Raw genomic sequence first — 8,670 nt, forward strand, 5'->3', positions numbered from 1 at the left:
GTATTTTTAGATCAACTGCAGTAATGCAGGGATCTGTGAATGATTTCCAGTGTGTTCAAGATGCTGTTAATCAATTCACATCATGAATTCATCTTGCAGCAGAAGCATCCATTCCCAAAAGTAGCATGCAGTACCGTTGACCTCTGGTACCATGATCTGAAGAATGCCAACAAGCTGTTAGAGCAAGAAAAGCTGCATTAAGGCAGTTGAAACGAAACCCAAGTGATGTGACTTGATCCATTACAAAAGGATCCAAGCCATTTCTAGTTGAGTGCTAAAGAAGGCTGGACGGACATCATGGAGACAGTATTTCTCCTCAATTTAACAATGGGAACCCCCTTAGCATGGATATAGGACAGGGTGCATAAGATCACTGGAAAGAGCACATTCATGTTAGCACCTGATCTGAAGATAGATGGAGTATTCTCACAGACAAAAAAAGATGTTGCAAATGAGCTAGCTAAATCCATGACAGAGATTTCCTCTGGAGCATATCCACTTTTTGGGCTGAACCAGAATGACACTCAATGTCATTCTCCAGTAGGAACCAGGAAATGACGATATTCCATGTCAAATGATATATCACTTACCAGAAAACTCTCAAAATTTCCTTTAGGATCTACTATGTTTAGGGAGAGAACAGTGCCATTCACATAGAAGCTATAATCATTCCTCTCCCATATGGATGCTTCCATATCAGGGAATCACAGACCAATTTCTCTGCAAGCTGATGGAGAAAATGGTAAACTTCAGGATGATATGGCTGTTAGTAAAGGAAAGCGTGCTGACCCCATATCAATATGAGTTTAGGAAATTGAGATCGCCCACAGAAGCACTTGTGAAGATGGAGACTGCTATACAGAATTCCTTTGCACAGTGACTTATGATACTACTTGAGAACAAGCCTACGTTCATGCAAAGCTTCCTTGCTGATAGGAGTTTTAGAGTTTAAGTGGGAAAAAGTTTCTCTAACCTAGAAGATCAGCTGGAAGGGTTCCCTCAAGGGAGTGTCATAAGTGTGATCCTGTTTGCCATTGCTATAAATGACATCGATGTCGTTCATAGCAATGGTAAACAGGAAGATCCAAGTGCTGTCTCGTGTAGTCTGTATGTGGATGACTAAACGCTGTACTGCTCTGGAGGAAGCTTACAGATTGTGCAAGGACACAAGCAGACTGCAATAAATCTGGTTGTGCAGTGGGCAACATACCATGGGTTCAAATTTTCTCCAAGCAAGACCATGGTTATGCACTCCCACAAAAGAGGAACGTTCCACCCTTTCCTCTATTTAGGAGCTAACCCACTGCATTTTGTCCAAGAGGTGAAGTACTTGAGTCTAATTTTTTAACCAAGGCTTACATGGGTGCCTCAGATCAAACAGTAGAAGATGAAAGCTACAAAACACTTAGTATTTTGCGGGTTCTTTCACTCTTATCTTGGGGTGCAGATTGCACAACATTTCTATGCTTTACTGAGCGCTTATTCATCTGCAACTCCCACTGTTCTCCGGATATTGGACTCGGTTCATAATGAAGCTCTCAGAAACTGTATGGAGTCCCAGTATACTGAGAGTGGAGAACCACTCTTTCATTACAAATGGACTACTCTGATTTACTAAACGAGACTACAAAGGATTCCTGCATCCAAATTGGTCTTTAACCCCTTGCGGATAGCCGATCCTATGGTAGGAGTATGAAGAATCTTGTGGAAGATCTCACTTTAAATCTTATTAAGGTTCTAACAGTTGCATTCCCAATTTCCTCCCTTGGACCAATCAAGTAGAGATGGATTGAGTCGGAATTGGGAAGGGAAGAGATCCAAAGCCGAAGTCAGGGAGAGATTTCTTGGTATGGGCTTTGCAGCTGTGAGCAGGAGGAAGACTGCAGTTGGCAGTTTTTCTACAGCAGCCTCAGCAGACCTCGAGCTATATGTCATCCTTGCAGTAGTAAAAATGGCTAGAGGTCTTACGAATCATTCTAATATAATATATTGTGACTCTCGACTTGAAACCCAACATCAGGAGTCGTCGCAATAAATGGAGGGAATAATGGAGGCATACCTCTAGATACAAACTGTGAGAGATTAACTGGGTGACCAGCATCCATCCCAACCAACAAATATTAGTTGCATTAACAAGACTAAGCATCAGGCAAACAAAGCTGACTCATCGGACACTGATGGCTAAAAGTGAAGTACGCTGTGAGGAATGCCAAGAACCATTAATGGTTACACATGAAGTGGAAAGATGTCATCTCAGACCAAGGACGTATATATACCGTCTCCCACATATACACTGAAATATGTACTTGTGACATTTAAGGTCTTATTAGTTTCCTATGGGAGTCTAGTATTTTTAATAAAATTTGATTTATACATAATATTTATGAAATAATTTTAAACATTTAGAATATAATATTTATGCTTTGATTTTTAATACATTATTTATTGTTAGTCATTAGATGTTTATTGATAATTTTTTTACATTTTAAATATTCAAACATCAAGGTATTCGCCACTAATGACTTTAGCTGTTGACGTTATATAATCAATGAATCATTCAGTCCGAAAATTGCGAGATGGTAGTATCCGTCAATAAGCAATTCAACTCCCAGTTAATGACAATTTAACTGTCATAGATTCATGCATTGGATTTAAATGTAACTATCCCTGTTGGCCCAAATACCCGTAAAGTAGTAAGCTTTAACAGGGATTGGAGGACAATAGGAGAGAGTGAAATTCTTGAAAATATGAAGGACCAAAGCATAGTGGATGGGAACTGCATGACTAAGAAGGACAGGAATGTGCGAACAAAAACCGGATTGTGCTTTTTGACTTTTGCTTAAGGTGAAATTCCTGAGTATATTACAGTTGGATATGAACGTGTCCTAGTGCGACCTTATAATAAAAAACAATGCAATGCTAAAGATACTACTATATTTACTTGTGGTAAATGTGCTGGAGCTCATGACACTAGTGAAGGAGAACACTTTCAAGTGTGCTAATTGTGGAGGTCCCCATCAATCTGGTTCTACTGAGTGCAGCAGCTTGAAGAAGGAGACTGAAGTTTGACCAGCAAACCCCATACTTTCAACGCTTCGGCAGCAACTAACAACACTTCCAGTGCAAACAGTATCAAGAAATTGAGTTAAAGGAAACGGTTAAAGAATGAATGAATCAGACTAAAAACCTTCATAATGTAATTCCAGAAATTGCTTGAGCAACCCAGCAAAAGCATCATCATAAGGAGGATGATACCAAATCACAATCTGGATCGCACCTTCTCATCCAGACGGCTCCTGCTAGGACGGATCATCTACTGGGCATCTCCCTGGCAGCGAGACGCAGGACATGGAGACTATTGACTCCAAAAGATGCTCATGGGAGGCCCCTGGGTAGCGAGGGAGAGGAGGACGAATTTCCCTTCCAGAAAAAGAAAATTAAAACCGGCGGAAAAGGCTCCCAAACTCCATAAAATGTAATCGCATTAACCATTAAAATTACGCATAGAAGCACATTTTGTGTTCAATCCATCGCATGAATTGATACATTTAAATTTGTATGTACAAAGACCATGATTGTTTATCATTACTCCAACTCCCAAATTGTTTTGTGCTAGAAAGAGTGACCCGTTTAACAAAAACTTTTATTTACAATTCGCTGCCATTTTTTCCCTTAATTAGAACCTACAGATATGTGTTTCCATCGATTTTCTAGGATTATTGATGTCAAGGGTTTAAACACTAATAATCACAAGACTTGATTTAATAACCCCTTAAAGACGTTTTAAAATGCAAATCGTGGTTAAAAATATTACTTTTCAGGACTTATTATTATTATTATTATTATTATCATTATTATTATTATTATTATTATAATAATTTTAAAAATGTTTTATCAGTGCAATATTTGTTCTCAATATTGCACCTTCAGCTATTTGACACATACTGCATGTAGAAAATCAAATTTCAGGGGAATGTAATAAGATTTGTAGACAGAAAATGGCGATGTCCATAGTTCAGCAGACTTACCCTTGAAAAGGATGAAAAACCCACAATAAAAAAAAAAAAAAAAAATGCGTGGCTTGATAACGCAAGTGATATATATAGATCTGCCCATCATTCAGTTAGATATGATACATTTGGTTCAGTATTCTTGCCATAGAGCTGTTCTATCTTCAAACTCAAAAACATCATGTATGTAAAAATAAACAAAATTTGAATACTCAGAATTTTGAGGGACATGTGATAGTTTTAATTAGGAGATAACTATAGGCTAGTCAACTATGAGAGATATGGCTGTAAAAAACATAAACATGTACTCAAGCAATCTGACCTTGAGTACATGTTCATCCCATGTACTATCAGGTATTCAGATTAATATATATGTGTAGATATCCATATGATAACTGGAACTATACGCTGTTAAGATCTGCAGATAAGGGCACTATCACACAATGGAAAGATTAGTGCTGCCATATAGATGATAAATCTTCGATAAGGGTGGCATGTGTGGCCCCTTTCCTACTGGAGAAAACTCGTTTCATTTCTACTTCTTTACGAATACAAGTGCGAGACAAAAATAGTCTGTAGGTCTGATCTCAGAGAGCCTATGTTTGGAACCCACTGTCCTCGCAACCCTGTTATTAACACATACGCACACGCACGCATACGCACACGCACGCATACGCACACGCACGCACACGCACGCATACGCACGCATACGGACACGCACACATATGCACACACACACACACACACAAACACACACACACACACACACAACAACACACAATAAATAAATAAATATATAAAGAGGATAGACTTGGATTCATCAAGAATACACAAAATAATTTCTCTTTCACTATAATTTGTATTCAAGAACTCATACGATGGGCCACACTTTAGATCGTCATGGAATGTACAACATGCAGATGGACTGAGATATATGAAAAACAGAGAACAGTAGAGGTAAACCCTACACTGGGACAAACTGTGCTTATTGTCTTCAGCAGTGATCGTGGGTCGGATGTATTCCCAGAGAGTTAGCTGAATAAAAATAACCGGTAATCGAGGATACGTGCCAGGCTCCAAAAAGAAAAGCTCCACGTTTATTATTAACCCAAAGGCCCTGGGAAAATCTGTTCAATGTAGTACTATTTTGTGAAACGTTTCTGCACACCGTATGATCTCACCTGATTTCACCTTTCTTTGAGTTTGCAACAACAATAACAACAACAACAACAAAAACACGTTTTGTTGACTAATGCTATCAATATCGACGCTGTTATTTTTATTCACCTGACTCGTCTATGACATGTTTATATGCTGAGACCATTTTCTCTTTCAGACATAGCAGCAATAAGTTAAAAGCTTTGTGCCACAGGAGTTACTCTGGTGTCTCATCACGCTCGGCTTTATTTCATCCGAGTTTTCTAATGTAGATTCTATAGAGTAAATACCTGATTTTTCAGAACTTTCAGCACTTTCTGATTTGCCTGCATCCTCAGTGTCTTGATCTTGCAGGTCGCACGAGTCTGCAGTAGCTTTGACCCCTGGGTAGGGAGGCCCAGAAGTTTGGGGCATCCTTTGGTACTGGAGAACAAAACCAGGCTTCCACTGGGGGGTTGAGGATGGAAAACCGCAATACTCTCTCTTGGCTCCTACTGTTAGGTTGCTCCCAAAAGTTGAGAGTTTTTGATCCCTTTAGGGTTACGGCCTTGGACCAAGGGTTCGGACCTAGTCCAAAACCCAGTATGATTGACCCCTTCAACCCAAGACCACTCTAAGACTAACACGACACTGAGTTGAGTTTTTGCAATCCCATCAGAGAATGCAGGTTTTTGACTATCAAATGCGTGAATGAAAATTAACCTCTTCATCATTTTGTCCGAGGATGGAGAGATAATAGCCTCCTTGTGAAAGTGCAATTAAGCTCCCAGGTTAATGAAAATTAAACTGACAGAGATTCATGATTTGAAAGTAAAATTAACTATCCATGCTGGCCCAAATACCTGTAAAGGAGAAATCTTTAACTGGGGTTTGAGGGATGGAGGAGAGTGAAATTCTTGAAAATATGAAGGACCTAAGCAGCGACTAACAACACTTCCAGTGCAAAGAGTATCAGTCAGGATCTATCGGCTAAAGATAAAGAATTGCAGAATTAAAGGAAACGCTTAAAGAAATATTGATTCAGATTAAAGAATTTAATTATACAATATCACAAATTGCTGAAGAAACCATTCAAAAGCAGCATCATAAGGAGGATGATACCAATTCACAATCTTAATCGCACGTTCTCCTCTAAGCAGCTCCTGCTAGGACTTTGTTTGGTTTTTGGTCTGTTTCTTGAAACAGATCATCTACTGGCCATTCCCCTGACAGTGAGACGCAGGCCATGGAGGCTATCGTCTCCAAAAATACCCATGGGAGGCCTTTGGGTGGCGAGGGAGAGGGGGATGAACTGCCAACAAATCAATCAAGCTAATATGGGTACCAGGCTACTCTGGTATCTATCACAACGAACAAATTGACAAATTAGCCGGGTCAACTGGTGATCTGGACCTTAGCAGAGTTCGTAAAGATCTCAGGTGTTTTGTGTCCCTTACAGAAGCAAAAATCCATCTCCTGTGGCAAAGTGAATAGACCAACCTGCAACTGACTAACAAAGTCAGACAACATAGAACCGTGGGACAAAGACCAGAGAAAAGTAAGAAAAGAAGAGGGGATTTTGACCCGCCACGGGGGCAATGCCACTAGAATCACCCAACTCACTCCCTATATAGAGAGAACACTCCGTCCAGTGTCCCCAATGCAACACCAGCCTTACCTTAAATCATCCGGTCACAATACCCCCACAGTGCACAATCAATAAACAGCCACCAAAAAAATTACCTCGGAATCAGAAATAGAGAATTCTCAATACAAAATCTGTTAGTAGATAATGAAAACATAATAAGTAAAGTAATAATTTTTTCTAAGCGAGAGAAAACTTTATGACCTTATATAGACTGAAATAATAGATAGGATCCATTGGCTGGCAGTATTACTATGGTCATATGCCGCTGGTCGATATCAAAACAATCGAACAAGCAAGCAAGCAAACATTTTTATTATAGACTTTATAATTATATTGTTATTAACATTAATAACAGTAATATTAGATACCAGAAAATTTGTTCGAAAATAAAGGAAAAGGGTAAACCGGTAAGACAGGCAATACTCGCCATTGGGTCATTGGTAACTGAGTACCTATGGAGCCATCAAAGTGTAAAAACAACCTATGAAGTAAACTCACAATGGGCATGACATGTACGTACATGTCATCCCCAGCACTTGTGGTTAAGCCTATTCCAGACTAAACGACAGGTTTAGGGCATAGTTCAATGAGTCAATACAAGTAAAACAACTTCATGAACCTTGAACTAGAAGTGAAGACCGAAAAATGCCTTACGACACAAGAGCAAAGAGGAAAACTGGGCGATATTCTGTGATTATCTCTCAGGAACGAATGAGATGAAGAAGAAGTCACGATAAAATGTAAGAATGAAATAGAATTATATGATCATTAGACTGGTTTTATAATGTACTCAACCAAGTAGCTGAATCATGAACAGGTGACCTTATAATCTAATCTAGATCAAATATGGGCGTCTTTAACAATGAAAATACCGGACTGTCATTGTCAATCCTCATGAAGTGCCCCCCCCCCCCCCCCCCCCCCCCCAAAAAAAAAAAAAAAAAAAAAAAAAAAAAAAAAAAAAAAAAAAAAAAAAAAAAATATATATTATATATATATATATATATATATATATATATATATATATATATACATACATACATATAATAGGCTGATCGTAATGAATAAAAAGTTAGGCCATTCTCTGAAAGTTCCATATTCCCCATGCAGTTCATGACCTAATGCAAAATAGTAGTTTTTTAAAACTTTTTGATTTAATTATATGATAGTATAGGTGACTGCATGCATGCATATATATATATATATATATATATATATATATATATATATATATATATATATAATTAAATTACATATTTTATTAGATTATTTACTATTTATACTATTGTTGAACATTCATTCACAAAACAATACCCGCGCGTGAGTGCAACACCACGGTTTAATTATTGGGGGAAATCTAACGTACTGTGGTGAGGGTCTATCGTAAACAAACAGGAGTTGGAAAACCCCAGTAAAATTTTCCTAACAAACTACTCCTGAAGAAAAGGATCATTGCTCAGGCATATGATGTCAAAATAGCGCCAACTAGTTTTGTCAAAAAACCCCATTTGGGGATGACACAAAAGGCATACCATTTTTATTTATATATTACACACACCACACACACACCCACACCAAAAACACCACAAACACACACAACACATATAATTGTATATATATATTATATTATTATTATATATTATAATTTAAAATATATATAATACATATACACGTTTTATGAAAAACACTGCCCCCCCCCACACACCTGTATATGAATATAATAAAATATATATATATAATATTTTTTTTTATAATAATATATATATTAAAATTTTAATTTTAAAATTTTTTTTCTTTCAAGTGCCTTGTCCTTTCGGGGGTTTGGGGATCATGGTTTTCCCTCCGTTTGTCGTTGACAACTTTAAACAGGGTCTA

Source organism: Penaeus monodon, chromosome 6, assembly GCF_015228065.2.
Source record: "Penaeus monodon isolate SGIC_2016 chromosome 6, NSTDA_Pmon_1, whole genome shotgun sequence".
NCBI lineage: Eukaryota > Metazoa > Arthropoda > Malacostraca > Decapoda > Penaeidae > Penaeus > Penaeus monodon.